This window comes from Brassica napus, chromosome C8 (genome assembly GCF_020379485.1).
Source record: "Brassica napus cultivar Da-Ae chromosome C8, Da-Ae, whole genome shotgun sequence".
Taxonomy (NCBI): domain Eukaryota; kingdom Viridiplantae; phylum Streptophyta; class Magnoliopsida; order Brassicales; family Brassicaceae; genus Brassica; species Brassica napus.
Genome location: NC_063451.1, coordinates 16,386,439 through 16,406,940, shown reverse-complemented (window position 1 = coordinate 16,406,940; position 20,502 = coordinate 16,386,439). Strand labels below are relative to the sequence as shown.

At 29.3% G+C, this 20,502-nt stretch overlaps 1 long non-coding RNA gene across 1 annotated transcript; it reads left to right on the top strand.

Moving 5' to 3' along the window:
• The first annotated feature begins 13,492 nt into the window (after nt 1-13,492).
• On the top strand, nt 13,493-15,088 carry LOC106414335. Its single transcript, XR_001282852.3, has 3 exons — nt 13,493-14,252; nt 14,363-14,444; nt 14,745-15,088. It is a non-coding gene; the product is annotated as an uncharacterized LOC106414335 (long non-coding RNA).
• The last annotated feature ends 5,414 nt before the right edge of the window (nt 15,089-20,502 follow it).

The window sequence follows — 20,502 nt, the reverse complement described above, 5'->3', positions numbered from 1 at the left end:
CTCTCTAGAATTAATCTAAAAAGTTTTACACCATTAATATGTTTTAAATACATCATAAAAATGTACAAAATCTCTAGCCCAGTAAACTGGATAAACCAGTAACCACATTGTTTATCTTAAGTAAAATTCTAGAAGAGAACACCATATTTGTTTAGCCTCATACTGAAAAAAATTATGAAATTTACAAAGTCTTAAATCTAATGGTACGTCCGAGTGACATGTAATTCAGTCTAAGACCGCATCCACATATTAATACAGATCATTCAAGTAACAACAATACAAAAAAAAAAAAATTATCGCTGATATATATAATGTTGGAGATAGTCTATTTTCAAACGAAAAAATGTTCAAACCAATATAATTCAGTATAATATATATTAACATGCAAAATTATATAAAAAATACGATCTTAAGATACATAATATTTTATATTGTTAATAATTATTTAATTCATCGTATATTTACATATAAGACTATACAGAATTAAAATTTTCAAATATTTATCATCTTACATAATTAATAATACATGTTTTTTTTTAATTTCACAAAATAAAATAATGATAATATAGTTGTCCAACAAGTAAATATTTTGAAAACAATATATTAGTTCATCACAACAAATAAAAACAAAAACATCCACTGCCAATGAAATTCTCTAAATAGAATTATTAATTTATGGTGTGAAATGAAAACCGTTGATAATAGTCGAAATAATATGGACTACAAGGTTAAAACTCATAAGAGTTGAAAATTTTAAAACGTGTTTGAATATCATTTAATTAAGTTATTATTTACATTATTTAGCCTGAATAATATGTTACATTGAAAATACCCAAATTTAAGTGAATTAATCATATAAGCATTGTTTAATTGCTGCTAAAACATATCTCAATCGTTATTATGCTAGATGATTCATAACAATCATTAACCCAAAATTTTATAAAAAAAATAAACAAACAATACTTATTATGCTAGATGATTTATAACTATTTTTCTTATCAATTTTTGGAAACATTATTAGTCGCTTAAACACCAGTAACACAATTTTATTTCACGACATAACTAACATCACCAAAAAGAACAACTCAGTACAAAAAGACAGTGTTGAAAATTCAGCTTCATCCAATTAAAGAAGTTCATCAACAAAACCAAAACAAAATACACTTCAAAACTAGAAATCGATCAAAATTATTGCCAGTATCACTTTTCTTTGTCAAACTCTAAGGAAATAAGAGTCAAGTCAATACATGAGTTAGAGCTACATTTCCCATCTACAGCTCATAAAAAATAATCGAGAAAACACAACTAAGAAAAACTTTCCGACGTCATCTGAGCTGTCTTTGTATTCTAATAAAATTTTGGTAGTTTGGTAAACTAATAAAAAAATCATTACAAAATAATGAGAAAAAATTATATGCAACATTCAAAAACAACAAAAATCGCAGTATGTTTCCCCTCATATATTATATACCCTACATACTACATAGTTTATATACATAAATTTTTTTGTAATATTTTATATTCACACACCAAAATTAATTATAGAAATTAAAGTAATTATCCGCGCGTAGCGCAGAAAACGATCTAGTATTCTTAATTATATTATAAAATTTACATATAATTATACTACTATATTTTAAATGATCGGTTTATTCGGTTTGATCGGTTTATATACCAAACCATATTCATATACCGCGATTTTCAAAAATGACATCCATTCGGTATATTTGGTATTACCAAATCCAAACCACTTTCTCTAATTCGGTTCGGTTCGGTTTTAATTGGTTCGATTTTGCTGGATTACATCCCTAGGTCCGTCTATCGGAAATAAATTATATAATAACAACAAAAAATATTGTATATGTATAAATAAAATAATTAAATATATAAAAAAAATTATCGATAATATATACAAATAAATTCACCATGCGCAACGCGCAGGTCTTATCCTAGTCAATAGTATAATAATAACACAGCTAAGTAATAGCCCGGACTTTGCATAAATGATATATTTTATAAAATCTTTTGTAAATACTCCCTCCGTTCGTTACTATGTAACGTTCCACAAATTTGCACATAAATTAAAAAAGATGATGCAATTTCTATTGTATCCTTTTTAGTTAGTGTAACGTTAAAATTGACTTCGTATCACTATCGGTTGTAACTACTAACTTGTAAGGATAAAATGTCATATTCTATAATTATTTGCTTGAAATTCCGTAAACGTCAAATAAATTGATACAAAAAAAATTCTTAAACATCAAATATTATCGAACATAGGGAGTAGATAAACTTTCAATTTATTTTTTGAAAATAAAATAATTTAAATTTGTTGTATCTATTAATAATAAGAATTTAATTAATGTTGAAAAGTTATGTTGTTTTATTCTAAAAAATTTGTAAAATTATGTTTTTTCAACAATTAATATTAAAGGTTGTGTTTTTTCATCATAAAAGTTGCATTAATTAATAAAGAGTTGTCAAATTATATCTATATATATATATATATATTTTTTTCAACATTATCTCTAAATGTATATATTTTAAACAATTGTGTCTTTTTAATTAATTTAAAAGTAGTTAAAATATCTTAAAAAGTGTCTTTCTAAAATTTTAAGAGTTGTGTCTATTCATTTAGTTGTGTTATTTCATCCCAAGAGTTGCATTACAAAGTTGTATTCCAATTGTTGTTGTCTTGTTGATTGTAGTCTTTGATAATAAATCACTGCAACTTTGATATTAATTAACCATCTTAACCCTTAGTTCTCTATTTAAAGAGGTGTATCCCTTAACAAATCACAACAATCATAACTAGATTAGACAAACGAGAGATTCATTGTTAAAAAAATCATCAAAGATCTTTAAAAAAATACATATAAACAAACCGATAAAATTCAGAGTATTTATAGCTCAATACCAATTCTACTTCGAAAAGTTATTTAAAATCTAATAAAAGTCACTCATGATTTCAAAAAGGTAAATCCATAATTTATGAATTTAGTTAATTTTATTTGTGTTATTTTAATATAATAAGTGTTGATTTTTATAAAAACTCTCCTATAAATTTAAGACAATATTTTTTTTCATAATTTAAGACAATATTATAAATGAAAACAGTCATATCAATATAAGTCAGAATACATCTACTACGATATCCAATTTTCTTAATATTCTTTCACAAAAAGGTAAATAAATATTAAAATAGTAATATATAAAATTTGTATTAAGAAGTTGTCAAATTATATGTGTCTCTTTTTAACATCATCTCTAAAATGTATTAATTTTAAGAGTTTTGTCTTTTTATTAGTTTTAAAAAAGAAGTTAAAATATCTAAAAATTGGTTAAAAATTTAAGAGTTATGTCTTTTCATTATAAAATAAATTATTTTAAATAAAGTTGTTAAAAATCGCTCAATAAGTATCTCTCTACAATTATATGTGTCTTTTAATTATCCAATATAATGTTTTTTTTTTAATGATGTGTCTATTCAAAATATATTGTAAATATACTATTTAAAATAACTATCCAAAATTTGAAAGTTGGGACTATTTCGTATAGTTCTTAGAAAAACTGTAAATAGATGAGGTACATAAGTTTTTCATTGAAAATCTTTCACAAATATTGAAGAAGAAAAATTGTGTGCAGTTACCTAATTACAAATTCTTATAAAATATTCAAATGAAAATTTGTAAATAAAAGATAGTAGGAAGAATGCCAATATAATTCAAAATTAGACTCGCTGAAGTAGTTAAAGATGTACATATTAAAAAACTCTAAAGTTTGGATCATTTAACTTAGAATCATTATAATTTAAATTATTATTTGATTAGCAAATAATTGTTTTTAGCTGAATCATGAAAAGATGCATCTGTTAATTTTCAATTTTAGAATTTTGTATTTATTATTTATTATTTTCATCACGAAAAAGTGCATCTAATGGTTATGAACATTGATATGAAAAGTTGTATCTAGTGCCTACATCTTTTGGATGCCAAAAAAAAAAAAGTGCCTATATCTTTTCATCTAATCTTGATATTGCGTGCTGTAGAACATTTTGGCTACAAACCCGTTATTTTCCTATTTTTGAACTAGTACATTTTATATTTTTTATTTATCAAATGAGTAAACGTTCAGTCAAACAAAATTAATAATTATTTTTTTCAGAAAAACATAATTATACTAGAGATTACAAAATCAATATTCAGAACTTCCAAAAATCTAATCTATTAAAACAGGAGTACAAAATTAGACTAATCCTGACACTTTCACAATATTTACAATAGCATGCCACTGAAGTATTAAATAACCATAAGTTTAAGCTATTAATGTGTTTTCCTAATTTAATTACTATTTTCCTAAATAATTATTCAATTTATTAAAAACATCCTTCCACATATCACTCTTATTAAAAGCTATGATTCTATTATTACAATATTTAATAAAAATCATAAACGTGTAATTTGAAGAAACAAACAAAATTAAGAATATTTTCTATTTATTAAAAACATCATTTATTATTAAAATTGCAATATTTTCATATATTGGGGACTAAACTAATTCCAATAATGTAGCTAATCCCGCAGTTTAATATTATACCTTATTTCCAAATCTAATAATAAGTTAAAATCAGTAAAAACCATATTTTATACTCATATGTAATATAAAAATTTTTAATAGTTTTATGATAATTGAAAGTATTTTATTCATTTACCATGGCTTATGACATAATATTTTTTAAACCTTAAATTTATGTCACATTATTTCTATTTTAGAAAGGAAAAATTTGTAGAAATAAATATCATTTTATATAATATTAAATATCCAGTAAAATACAATTTACATAAAAATTAAAAATACAATTTTTTAAATGTGATATTTTTTTATATGATACCAACGTCGGTCATAAAATTGAAAACACTAATAATTAGTATAAAATATTATATGGCGATCATATTTTAAATGTTAGAATAAAATTGTGAAATATGTGTAAAATTATAAATATATATTTATAAAAAAAACAAAAGTTTACTTATAAAAAATAAAAAAAAACACCCACGCGGGTTAAATTTTAATCTTAATTTGTTATATTTTGCAAATTTGATAGAAGTTGAACAATCGTTTTATTTTCGTACAAATTTTATAACTAATATATTATTTTTAATAACATACTAACTATATAAATGTTGGATTTGTTTATATGATACCCAATATCGGTGATACAATTTACAGTAAAACGCAAAAAAAAAAAAAAAATATTCGATATAATTAATAAATTATTTATCTTTCAAAATGTTACATTATAACAATTTTGTAATACAATTCCATTTACAAATAGAACATTTAGTAAAAACAAAAATTAAATTTGAAAATAAATATCCACGCGGTTGTGCGGGTCAATGTCTAGTAAGTTATTACATAATCAGATATGTGCACCATATTTTGAGAAATTACAACATGAAAGCGAACTTGACGATGTTTTCCAAAGAGTAGTCTTACACGCTAATGGAATATTCAATCTGTTATTTCCTTTCCATGTATTTGATGTTTCTCTTATGCTAATTGTGTGTTTTACTTGCAACTTCTGAATGAACTTCTGAACTAACACGCAACATGAAAAAACCCAAAGTTTTCGTATGAAAGTTTGAATGTTCGTCAAGATACAAATGTCTTTGTATCAAAATATTTCCAACAGGGGTTTGCATTGAGTTTGTCTTCTTTAATGGTAATATTGTTTGTCATAGGTTGGCTCTTTCCTTTCCACAAACAATTACTCCACTAAGAACATCTTCCTGTATAAAAAATGATGCCAAATCTTACTTCGTATGTTGCATTAAATTCGTCATTCACCCCCCCCCCCGCCCCTCCCATGGGAGAGCAGTATCATCGCAAGCACTACAAGAAAACAGCGGTATTCTGACGGACATTCCGACGGAAAATGAAATCCTCGGAATTTCCCGAGGAAATTCCAAATTCCAAGGAAACCCAAAATTTGGGTTTCCTCGGAATTTCCTCGGAATATACCGACGGAATTCCGAGGAAACATCAATCCGTCGGAATATTCCGAGGAAATTCCGACGAACTAGTGATCGATCGATGCGTTTTTGGACATATACCCATCGATCGATCACATTGTTACGCTTTGGTCCATCTTAGCGATCGATCGATGCGTTTTTTGACATAAATCCATCGATCGATCCGTTTATAAAAAAACATTCGAGATTTTGAAACCCCAGACACTAGTTCCTCAGAATTTCCTTGGAATATTCCGAGGAAATTCCGAGGAACACTTGATATCCTCGATCGATCGATGGGATAATCTCATCGATCGATCACATTGTTACGCTTTGGTCCATCTTAGTGATCCATCGATGCGTTTTTGGACATTTTGGACATATATCCATCGATCGATCCGTTTAAAAAAAACATTCGAGATTTTGAAACCCCAAACACTAGTTCCTCGGAATTTCCTCGGAATATTCCGAGGAAATTCCGAGGAACACTTGATATCCTCGATCGATCGATGGGATAATCTCATCGATCGATCACATTGTTACGCTTTGGTCCATCTTTGTGATCGATCGATGTGTTTTTGGACATATATCCATCGATCGATCCGTTTAAAAAAAAATTGACGTTTTGAAACCCCAAACACTAGTTCCTCGGAATTTCCTCGGAATATTTCGACGGAATTCCGAGGAAGAAAAGGGTTTCCTCGGAATTCCCTCGGAATATTCCGAGGAAATTCCGAGGAAATAGGGTTTTTAAACCGAAAACAACGTTTTGCGGTTTGAATAACACCTATATAACCCTTATTAAGTGTCTTACGTTCATTATGAAGTCAAAAATTTGTTCCTTACCCTATAATAAACACTTTTCCGATTGTATGAACGAAATCCCCACAACATAAAAGAAACACTTATACACTTTAATGAACGGTAAAGGGAATACTTACAATTCGTTTTGAAATTTGTTATTTCATGGTTTATGCTCATCTATACAAAGAATCCTCAATGGTATGCATTACAATTGTATAAGAAATGAAATACGGCAAAAAAAAATTGATGTTTTGAAACCCCAAACACTAGTTCCTCGGAATATTCCGAGGAAATTCCTAGGAACAATATAAATTAATAGAAATACATGCACAGGATATTCTTTTTCCTCGAATTAATGAAAATATTCCGAGGAAATTCCGACGGATATTTAAGTGGCCGTCGGAATTTCCTCGGAATATTTTCATTTAACCGGGCAAACAAGCCGCCAAATATTTCGCGAAAATTGAAATTGAAAATACTGAGGGAATTCCGACGGATATTTTCCGTCGGACCCAAGGTTTTATAAACTCGAAACGCATCTTCTTCCCCATTTCTCTCTTCTTCCTCTCCGGCGATCTCTCTCTCCTTCCGGCGATCTCTCTCTCCTTCCGGCGTTCTCCACCTTCTCTCGCAACGATCTCTCCGGCGAATCCTTTCCATTCCCTTACAAATCATGTAAGGACCCTATCCCACTCTCTTAGGTCCTATTTGTTAGGTTTTTAAGTATATTTGATGATTTTAGAAGGTTTTTGATAGATTTTTGTTAGGGTGATTGGGTAGGATTGTGATTTGTTGTGTAATAGGTTTAGAATTGTGATTTGGTTGTGTTGAATTGATTTAGAACTTTTTTTTATAAATTGTTCATTATTTTTGTATTTACAAAACGTTTTTTCTATATAAATTCGATTTTACAAAACTTTTTTTGTATATAAATTTGAATTTTGGATTTATAAAAGATGATTTCATATTTATAAAAATTTTATATTTATTAAACTAATTTTGTATTTATAAAACATTTTTTTGATTTATAAACACTATTTTTTTTATTTTTGTATTTATAAAAACTATTTTTAAATATACAAACCGTTCTTTGTATATAAATTCGATTTTTGGATTTATAAAATATGATTTCATATATTAAAATTAATTTTGTATTTATAAAATATTTTTTTTTGATTTATAAACACTATTTTATTATTTTTTGTATTTATAAAAACTATTTTGTATTTATAAAAAGATGATTTCATATCTATAAAAATATTATATTTATAAAACTAATTTTGTATTTATAAAACATTTTTTGATTTATAAACACTATTTTATTATTTTTTGTATTTATAAAAACTATTTTGTATTTATAAAAAGATGATTTCATATTTATTAAAACTAATTTTGTATTTATAAAACATTTTTTTTATTTATAAAAACTATTTTATTATTTTTTGTATTTTAAATATGTTTTCTATTTCAATTTTAATTTTATATTTTCGAATTTCAATTTAAAAAAATAAATTTATAATTTTTTTTTTAATTTTGGAAATATTCCGAGGAAGTTTATCCCTCGGAATATTCCGACGACATCTTCCTCGGAATATTCCGAGGAATTTCCGACGAACTTGTGGTCCTCGGAAATTCCGAGGAAATAGGGTTTCCTCGGAATTCCGTCGGAAATTTCCGAGGGATTTCCGAGGAAAGATGAATTTCCGAAGAGTTATTTCCGAGGACTTTTTTTCGTCGGTATGTCGTCGGAATAGCGTTATTCCGACGACATACCGACGATTTTTTCCCTCAGTATGCCGCTGTTTTCTTGTAGTGAAGATAGCTTTGTCTTTGTGGATTAATTGGTTTCCCAATTAAACTGAAATGAGTTTCTTGTGCCGCTTCATCATAGGATAGTCTTCTGACTTCATCTTCAACATCCAGGGAAATATCCTGCAGTTTATTTTTTTTTTTTTTTTTTTTTTTGTTTAACCAGGTGGTGGGTTCGGGCCTTCGGACTTACTCCCTCCCCTAGGCCCGGAGCCAGCCTGCGTCTGTACCGGTTAAGGCCCTGGACACTTCTTCCACGGTGGATCGAACCCAGGAGCGCAACAACACCAACGCCTGCGCTTAAACCAACTGGGCTGCCACGTCCGTGGTAAATATCCTGCAGTTTCTCTTGTATTTTCTCATCCATGATCAGAATAAACTATGGAAAACAGATTCCAAAACTCGATCAACACATAGGACAAAGAAACATAAAATGATATACATAGAGCACTTAAATTGGTAGTTATGAAATCAATAACCGTCCGATGTTTACTCCAGCCTTACATAACCGTCACTGAGAGACGGACAGAACTCTTCGGAGAGATACAACGCCATTTAGTGGTGGAAGGGCATGACTCTTCAAGAAGCGTCTTTATGATCGCACCCAGAACCATGCATCTGTTTAAAACTTTAAAAGAGAACAAAACAGTTTCATCTTATTGATGGAAGCATTGATGAGAATTTTGAAATTTTTATACACTGAGAGAAGAAACTGAACAAAACTAAATAAAATGAGGAAAATGGAACTCCGACAGAAGGCCGGTGGTCCTATACCGAGACTCCAATTTCCACCAGAAAATGGTATTTTTGTTCGTTCGCCTACAAGAGCGAAAGAGAGTGGTTACGAAATTAATAATTCACTAGAGTTGGATCTGCGCGGGCACCCGCGCAGGAGTTCATTTTTTTGTTTGATTCCATTTTATTATTTTTGGTAAAATATGTTTTAAACAGTTGACAAAAACATTCTTTAGTTTATAAAATTTTGGTTTATAATACAAATATTCATTTGTTCCTTTTTATGAATTGCATAAGTCGTTAGTTTATATACTTTTATTGAATTGAATATTAGTTGGACTAATATGAAATAAAATTCACATAATTTATATGGAAACATTTATTTTAGTTTAAAAATATCAAATAAAAACTTAGATTATGAATTTAAAAGTAAGTTTAAAAACGAACGACATATACAATAAGTTATACATAAGCTTTATTTTTGAAATTTAAGTTTATTGTTTTATTAATTCATCTCCTATATATTAATTGAGAAGCATTTGAAAAATTAGAACCTTAATTTTGTATTAATTAAAAAAAATCTCAAATCCTAGGTGGCATTCTAAATGCCTTCTAAATTCCATTTCAAAGAATTCTAGAGCATCTAATATAAAGTATAGTTTAATCTAATGGTGTCACATTATTCCATAATTATATAACACTAGAAAACATTATATTAATATAAAATATATGAAGTGTGTATTCTTTCCTTAAATAAAAGCTACGGAATTACCTAATACGATTTACATATATACGGAAATTAATGATTATGAATAATAAAGATTTGATAACAATTTTTGCATCGTTCTTCATTTTTGTTTAAATTTATATAATTAAAAAAACCTAAACAATCACATTAACCATATAATAAAAAATTAGATTTTTTCTTATATGTTATATTTTGAATTTTTTTAAATGACTTTAAATTACAAAAATGAGAAAACTTTTATATGTTATATATATTTTTTAAACGACTTTAAAATACAAAAATGAGAACACCTTATATGTTATATTTTTCTTATATGTTAGAATTTTCTTATATGTTATATTTTGATTTTTTTTTAAACGATTTTAAATTACAAAAATGTAAGTTTTCCTTAAGTATACGACTAAAAACATTAAAATGACATGTCTCAATTCGATGGTTGATTTGAAAGTTTTCAAAACCATATGGAAGATAAAAGTCAAAATAATTCAACTGTGAAAACAATACTGTTCACTTTTTTCAAGAATGTGTTCGCTGAAAAAAATAAGGTTTTTATGTCATAATTTGTTTAATGTCCACTAGATAACATTATTATTATTATTTTTTTTTTTTTTACAGCAAACAATGCACAGACTCATATTGACTCTGTGAACCAACTTGGAAACTCTGCATCCATGTGTACGACGAAAGACGGTTGATGCCGGGCACTACGTGCTAAGCTGTCCGCCTTTTGGTTCGCCGTCCTTGGTACATGAACAATGTCTGAGTTATTGAAGCTTCTTCTCAAAAGCTTGATGTCTTCTAAATAGGCTCCAAATGCAGGCCATTCCTCAGGTTCCGAAACCATCTTCACCAACTGAGAACAATCTGTTGCAAACGTAACCTGAAATTGTCTTAAATTTCTCATGCATTCCATTGCCCAAATCAATGCCTCCACCTCCGAGTGAAGAGGTGATAGACATGCACAAACATTTCGTGCCCCTAACAAACCATCAAAGCCTGGTAAAGTACTAAACCATCCTTGCCCTGAGAACACATCCTTATCTTTCCAAGAACCATCTATAAAACACCATCGTCCTGTATTCGTTTGGATGGAACTATTCTGTGTAACTGGTGCCACTCTCTGATTCCTTAAAACCTGAGCCTCAGCCCAAAGTTTTGATTCCAGTACAGCCATATTAAGTGTATCTCTCGGATCAACATCAATATTACTAAACACCTTCTTATTCCGACTTTTCCAAATATACCATAAGGTCCATGCAAACTGATGGTCATCCATCTTTGGATTAACTCTCCAGAAAAGATGATCCATATTCGCAAAGAAAGAGTCTAGAGGGAAATCATTCGGATTCGAGGGTATCTTAGATAAGACCCACACCTGTCGTGCTGGAGGACAATCAAAAAACACATGATTTATCGATTCCTCCTGATCACCACAACGTGAGCAAAATATATCTCCATGTATTCCTCTTGCATTTAGGTTCTTCATAACCGCTATACATCCTGAAAGTAGTTGCCATGAGAAATGCCTTATCTTCGGAGGACACTTCAATTTCCAGCAATAGGCTTTAAGAACATCAACTGTGGGTCCATAAAAATCTGGTGGTTTTTCCTTATCTGGATAGACTCTTTCCACTTGATACCCAGATTGGACCGTATATTTTCCATTGTTAGTAAAATGTCATCCAAGCCTATCATCCATCTGATTTGTACTCAAGGGTATACTTGTAATGATCTTAATATCCTCCGGGGAAACCAAAGTGCTTATAGCCTGTAAATTCCATGTACGAGATGCCGAATGTATTAAGGAATCCACGGTGAGATCCGGGTAACAGTGATTAGGGTTTTTCATTATATTAGATAACATTATATTAACCTAAAATATAAGAAGTGTGTATTCTTTCCTTAAATAAAAGCTATAGAATTACCTAATATGATTTACATATATATGACAATTAATGATTATGAATAATAAAGATTTGATAACAATTTTTGCATACTTCTTCATTTTTGTTTAATTTTATATTATTAAAAAATAAACAATCACATTAACCATATAATAAAAAATTAGATTTTTTCTTATATGTTATATTTTGAATTTTTTAAAATGAGTTTAAATTATAAAAATGAGAAAACCTTATATGTTTTTTTTTTTTAAAACGACTTTAAAATACAAAAATGAGGACACCTTATATGTTAGATTTTTTCTTATATATTATATTTTGAATTTTTTAAAACAACTTTAAATTACAAAAATGTAAGTTTTCCTTAAGTATACGACTAAAAACATTAAAATGACATGTATCAGTTCGATGGTTGATTTGAAAGCTTTCAATACCATATGTAAGTTAAAAGTCAAAATAATTCAACTATAAAAACAATACTATTCACTTTTTCAAAATTGTGTTCGAAGAAAAAAATAAGGTTTTTATGTCATAATTTGTTTAATGTCCACTAGAAAACATTATATTAACCTAAAATATAAAAAGTGTGTATTCGTTCCCTAAATAAAAGCTACGAAATTACCTAATATGATTTACATATATATGGCAATTAATGATTATGAATAGTAAAGATTTGATAACAATTTTTGCATTCTTCTTCATTTTGTTTAATTTTATATTATTAAAAAAATAAACAATCACGTTAACCATATAATAAAAAATTAGATTTTTTCTTATATGTTATATTTTGAATTTTTTAAAATGACTTTAAATTACAAAAATGAGGAAACATTATATGTTATTTTTTTTAAAAAACGACTTTAAAATACAAAAATGAGGACACCTTATATGTTAGATTTTTCTTATATGTTAGATTTTTTCTTAGATGTTATATTTTGAATTTTTTAAAACGACTTTAAACTACAAAAATGTAAGTTTTCCTTAAGTATACGACTAAAAACATTAAAATGACATGTATCAATTCGATGGTTGATTTGAAAGCTTTCAAAATCATATGGAAGATAAAAGTCAAAATAATTCAACTGTGAAAACAATACTGTTCACTTTTTTCAAGAATGTGTTCGATGGAAAAAATAAGGTTTTTATGTCATAATTTGTTTAATGTCTAATCCGATCAACCCTGTATTAATTATAGTTTTGTTCCATTATTTTTAATAAAAATTGATACGATCTATCGGAAAGAAATTATATAATAACAACAAAAAATATTTTATATATATAAATAAAATGATCACATATATAAAAAACTATCGATAATATATACAAATAAACTCACCCTGCGCAAGCTTATCCTAGTTTATGATTAAATCAGTAGTGTGATTTTTTTGATTAAATCTACATTAACATATAACGAAAAATATGGTTTTGATCATTAGCCCATAATTGATTTATTGTAACAGATTATTTGGGGGGGGGGGGGAATCTACAAACATACCTAACAATTGTTTTTTTTTTCTTTTTACCTAAGCTTTGGTGCATTAAGTATTAAAAGTAGCAAGAGTTACAATGGAGCAAAAATGTGCTTTTGAAGACTCTAGAAGATGAAAACAAAAGTGATTGGTGCGGTTTAAAAACGTTGGAAAATCCTTATAGTGTGGCCCATATTAGATTGTTGAGGCAAGGCCCAACAAAGTGGCACCTTAACTGAGATCCAGAGAAGGATAACGATTGGATTGCAAGGAATAGCGAAGCCCATGTAGTGAAAGTCAAATTTTCCGAGTATGGCGAGAAGATGTATGATCGCCTGAAGAGGGAGATTGGAAGCTGCATGCATTTTCTCAATAGGTGAAAAACGATCGGATCAAAAGAGGGAAACCAAAACTGAATGCAATTACTGGAGCCGACTGGATCTGAATCTCTGAAGGATGAGATCCTGTCTTAAATCAAAGCAGAGATGTGGTCGCCGATTAGTTAAGTCGATTTGAAGATTCGATTGTGGAGTCATTGATTTCGCTAGGCCTGGCAAGCTAAAAGTGAGAGATATCGAAGATTCTGGTCACCAGAGAGAGAGATCAGACCAGAGATAGTACCTTCCCATTGATCAGAAGCGAGGTTGAGGTGTAGATTAGAGTTGGAGGGCCCCGAAAACAATTAATCTAAGTGACTTCACCGACATAAACGAAAAAGATAATCATCTTTTAAGTTGAAGAACTTCATCTATCTTTCGTATGTCGATCCTTAGAGGTTAAAGTCGCTATATTTTCTCCATTAACTGATGAGATTTCGTTTTTTTAAGAACAGTTGATTTAGTCGGTTTCATAATTATTGATTAACTATGTGACATCGTTGTATAGGTCTTGATCTTAAAGTATGTGTTGAGAGAAAAGAATTTCAAAGTACCCACGGTGATAGAGTGAACGAATCGACATACTGCAAGTAAGTACATGTGTTTACAGATTAGATGAAGAATCTTGCGACTTAGTCTCAAAATTATCTCTCTCTTTTAAAGTTTTTTCAGATATAGAGCATCGCTAATTCTAAAGATCAGTCTCATATTTATATAAAAAGTGAAAGATATGTTGTTTCATAACATGTAGTTTTTAAGCTTTGATATATTTATGATGGGTTGATAAAGAACTCATATATTTAAGTTTGACTGGTGAATTCAACCTAATTGAGAAGGCTAAGAGAGATGTATTGCAGGTTATGTTCTGATTTACTCTCACTCTGGCTAAGATTTCAGGACAGTGACGGTTGAACTTGATATCAAAGGACAATAAAGATGAGCCTTAAGTTGACCCAGATAGAGACCAAATATCTTTTGTTGCATAACAGGTAATTTTAAAGCTTTGGTATAGTAATTGATAGGGCAAGATAAGTTACCGATTCATCTGTTGTTGCTGTACATTACAAACGTCTAGAAAGAGAAGTTACTGATGCATCAGTTAGAACCATTTCAAGTGACACTCCCCCATAGGAGGTGTTTTGTTTCCACGTATGTAAGCATTTAACTTGAACTCACCATGATGTTTTAAAAGGTTTGAGATTTTTGAGAAGAGTAAAAATTGTTTTCTTAGACATGTTTAGTTTGTTTTGTGAATAAAGATGCGCTTAAACATAGCATGAATGAGATTATATATTTTTTGTTTCAAGTGTGAAGGTTAAATAGAAAATCTTAACTAAATCGTGATTTGAACGTACTGAAAACAGAATATACGTTTTGATATTTTTTAATTTCCAGTCCTTAAAGGTTTACCATTATTGGTTAGCTAATATAGGAAATCTTGATTTACTAACAAAATATAATAGCATCCAATAAGAATGTAGTTAAAAAGGTATATTCGTATATTTAGTTAAGTAAAACTTGATTCACACGTTTTGAAAACAGAATATGAAGATCTTTACGTGGTGAGATTAATATGGTTTTAGTAGATGTGGTTGCTTAAAAATAGGGAAGGTGTTTGAAATGTAATTGATTTTAGTAAAATACGAAATTATTAGTTTGTTTTTGTGCATCGAAAATATATGTTGACTAGATTATCTCCCGTGCTAATGCACGGGTGTTGTTTTGTTTTTAAAATTAACAGAAATGTTATTTTTGAATTATATAATTTACAATAGAAAAAAAATTATATTGTGAAGGTTGTGTTTAATAGTAATTAGACCATTATAAGTGGACAATCTCTCAAACTTAGGATTATTATAAATTTCTCTAAATTATTTAATTATATAATTAAAAATAATAATAACACATAGATATATATTAAAAAAAACATGTTTCTTTAGAGTTTCTAAACTGTTGACCGAAATCTCTTCCCAATGGGAGTTATATATAAAATAACAAATTTTAGGGGAAATGTCTTCTAAACATGTTGTTTTAGAGTTTCTAACCATTATGCAGTTTTTGCCATGTCTAGAGAGCATAAAATGAAAAGGATATAAATAAAGGTTCATGAAAAATAATTTCACTAAGCAAAAAGAATAGGCGTTTGTAGTTTCACTAACCTGGGCTTAACCTTCATCCAGAGGCGGACCTACATTAGAGGAAGGGGTGTCATCTGACACAGGTTAAATCTTATAATTTTGGTGTTTGTAATACTAGCAATGGAAACTTCTGCAGCTCATTTGGTCAATTTCCTTAATATCTGACACACCTTTCCCTAGTTCAACCCAACCCTCATACATATTTTTTGTTTGTTTTCTTTTCTATAAGAATTATGTTGGGTTTTGACACCCCTTAAAATCAAACCTGGGTCCGCCACTGCCTCCATCTCCTACCTTGAAGTACACTTAGTCTTTCAATCGTAGCATCAGTGTCCTTCTTTCTTTTCAGTTCAGTGAAAGAATGTTTTTTACAACTATTGTTGTGCAATCGTTTGGCCGGAATATATTTTTACTCGGATCTAGAATTGTAGATATGGGAGTGTGGATATGATCATTAGAAGTTTTTAATCTATCTGGGTAGAATCGTAGAAACTAAGATTTTACAGAGAATCAAAGGAGTAGTTGCAAGGAATTTAGGAATTTATTATTTTGACATAAATTTATAGCATCGTTAGTTTTCTAGAAAATATTAGTAGTTTCAAAAGTTAGAAGATCGTGGACATAGTTGAGAAATATTAGGAATTTTTCTATTTTATATAGCAAGCAATAAATAAAATTACGGATGTTTTTTGTATTTTTTATATTTGTTTTTTTAAATTATAAATTACTTGCCACATGTCAAAATTTGATTGACTGTGTGACTTGTGATTTAGTATATAAAGGATACTAACTAACCAAATAAAGTATTTTAAGTATATTTTATATTTTATACAAACCTACTGTTTGATTTGTAAATTTTTTGAAGAACCCAGAAAAAAACCCGACAATCTAATCAGTGTTTATTTTATGTTATAGGTTTTACTCAATTGGTGTATAATAGTAGTCAATCGAATTATGATAGATTGGTATTGATACAGCAGACCAAACTAAACCGAGGTATAGTTGGTTATGAAACACGTTAATTTTGGGTGAGTATGTAAATTTAGTTAAGCTGGTTTAGTAATATTGTAAAATGATGCTGCTAAAAGGCAGTGGTAGATTTTGTAATATTGAACATGAAGGAATGGTTAATTACCACTTGAAACACGTTTGTTTTGATTTCTGCAGACTAAATTAAACCAAGGCAATACTGGATAACAAACCACGTTATTTTAGGTGCACTCGGTTTTGAAAAATTTATTACGCAGGGTTAGCAAGTTATAAAACGACTGTGTTTTAAGGGAATGGCATAGAACGGTAATTATTAAGAAAAACTCAGGGTCAAATCGTATTTGTGATCATGTTTTAATAGTTTAGATATTTTGTTTTTTCTGTAGGATAAATCTGCCTTAAAAAATAAGAAAAATTTCATAATTACCACTTTCATGGTACCATTATTCATTTTTACCACCACTAAGGGGACATTTTCAAAAATATTTTCTTCATTAAGTGGCAAAAAATTCTTATACATTTATATATATATAACAAATAATTATTTAAATGAAAAAAGTAAAAAAAATATTATGTTTTCGAATTATACTTTTTCAAATTCAAATTTTTTTTATAAATTTTCTTTTTTGAAGTTTTTTCAAAATTTCTTTTTGAAAATAAAAAAAATGTTTGAAACTATTTTTCAAAAAAATTTGATATTTTTATAAGTATTTATTTATATATGTATTAGAATCCTAAATTTAGTTGAATTATCCAAGATAACTGAACTGGAACCAAACAAGACCCTAATTCTTTTGAATATTAGATGGTTCCTAATTTTATTATTTGGACCGATCCAGATTCAAAATTATCTGAACCGGTAAAAACCAAAAATTAACGATTCTTAAATGAACTTTAAAATTTTTCTAACTGAACTATTCAATATCCAAAATAACCGATCGGAACCAATACGGGAAAAAAGCTTTTTCAGACCCCAACAATTTACGTCATGCCTTTTTAGACCCAAACAAAACATAAGTGCGAAATTATTTCTGAACTGAGATTTAAAAAAAAAAATCAACTCAAACTTGACTCCGTAACATGAAATCCTACCTTGACTAACTTATCGTTAGTCAACCGTTAAACCATGCTTAGTCGGATAAGAGAAAAGTGCTGATTTCAACCTGGACAATTTTGGTCGTGCCTTTTCAGACCTGAACAATGAGTAAGTGTAATTTCATACCCAAACTCAACAATAATTTGAATTTCATACCCGAACTTTAAAATTAACATAAAAACTACTTTGACTAATGTTTGGTTAGTAAACCTTTAACTAAACTAATTAAAAAACACTCACTATAAATCGTACCCACGCTTAGAGAAGCCCTAAACTGAGCATTAAACCACTGTACTAAGACAAATTTTGTAAAATCTACATATATACTAAATTATATAGGTACCAAAACGAGTAAAGAAATCACTAGCTTCTTCTCCATGTGGCTATATCTCTCTCTCAGTTGCCAATTTCAGAAGTTTTAGTCTTTAGGAAGTTCTATTTTTGATAGTAATGAACATTTTAAAATCGCATTATAATGTAACGTTGGGAGCCAAAAAGATTAGCTCAGGCTATAACACGTAGACAAAAGCGGAGATTAGTTTCTTCGTCTAAAATGGATTAGCATGAACAGAGGCATTATCAAACCCAATAAATCGAATCCATTTGATCAGGGATCGATCCGCGACGAATCCGTGAGCAAACCTAGTATCGAGAAGAAGTAAAACAATGGTGTAACATGAAAGTAGATATAAATTAGTATATATGTAAATATGACAAAAGTTACTAACCTGATGGTAAAGTGTTCATTTAATTCACTTGTCTGTGTCTGGCGTGGGTTCGGCCCTCCAGGTGACAAAATTTTACTATTTTAGCTAAAACGACGTCGTTTTAACTCTCCCTCGAATGTCATCTCTGCCTAGACACTGATGCGCTCAAAAATAACGGTCGACTAACCAAACATTAGTAAGAGTAGTTTTTTTATGAAATTCAAACTCACTACAAGAATTCATTAAATTAGCTAAGGGTTGGCAAAGGCATTTTCGTAGCCAAATTTTTTACCTAAAGATATAGTGACAAAACACATAATTTTAACTTTGTAGCTAAATATGTGGCTAACTGTAATAATCCATAGCTATATACCTATAGACGGTTTCCATTGGTGGTCTATAGCTAAATAGCTACACATTGGCCAGAGATAAGTGGTTGCTATAATTATTCTGTTGCTACTAGCATCAATTTTTTTATTTATATAGCTACGACTTAGCTAAAGAAACATAGTAGCTAAACTCTATAGCCATTTAGCAATAGAGCACTCTACAACTATGCCGTAGTTATTAAGCAACAAAACACTTTGTAGCCATGCAGTCGCCAATAGCTACAGCTAGTTTTCTCGCAAAATTTGTTGCTAGCAAGCTACAGAATGGCGACGGATCGGGTTTAGAATCGACGATGACGCCACGGTTCCAATCTGTAGCAATCCGTCGCATTTTGCATTGTAGCTACAAATTTTTCTTTCTAGATACGAAAAAAATTGGTAGCTATATGATTGATTTTTTATAGTGACTATCGTTAAGTTCGGGTATGAAATTCAAATTATTATTCAGTTTGGGTATGAAATCGCACTTACTCATTTTTCAGGTCTAAAAAGGCACGACTGAAATTATACGGGTTGAAATCGACACTTTTCCTTTAGGGTCGAAATTTTTTTAAAAATCTCAGTTCATGAATATTACACTTATGTTTTGTTTGGGTCTAAAAAGGCACAACACAAATCGTGGGGTAAATGCCCTTTCCCCGAACCAATACCCCAAATGTCTGGGCCCAAATATCAATACTGGACAGAAAATGACAAAAGGAAGACTAGGGATGGTTAATCTAATAAGGTAGATAGTTGGAGGGTCGTATACAAAATCTCCAAAGACGAAAGTAAAAAAAGTAGGCAGCTATAGAAAACTCATCAGAAACGCGAGCGAACATGGAATTCTAGCGTTTTCTATAGTCGCCTAACCATCTTCTTCTGACCCTTAGAAGCTGCAATCTGCATCACAACTCAGGTGTTTTTTGACACGATATCAGTAGTTTTGATTTCTGATTTCGGATTTCGACATTGTGTGCCTCTAGGGTTAATCGATTAGAACTCGGGTGGATTCCGAGGTTGTTCTTGTGATGATGGGGCTGTTTGTTTCACCATTTGTCATCTCCATCCAAATGATTCATTTGTATGATTTATTCAAATGATCCATTCAGATTTTTGTGATTGTTTGTTTGTCCATCCACATAGTTCATCTAGATGAATCATCTAAATAGATCTTATGTTTGTTTTTTTATTTTCATTTCCATTCAAATGAGTTTAGTAAAGAAATTACCAAAATATCCTTGTGTTCATTTAATCATATGTTTAATATTAATTTTAACTATATTACATTTAATTATTTAGTTTAATATATTTACATTAGAATTATTTCAAAATTAACGAGTTTTCTT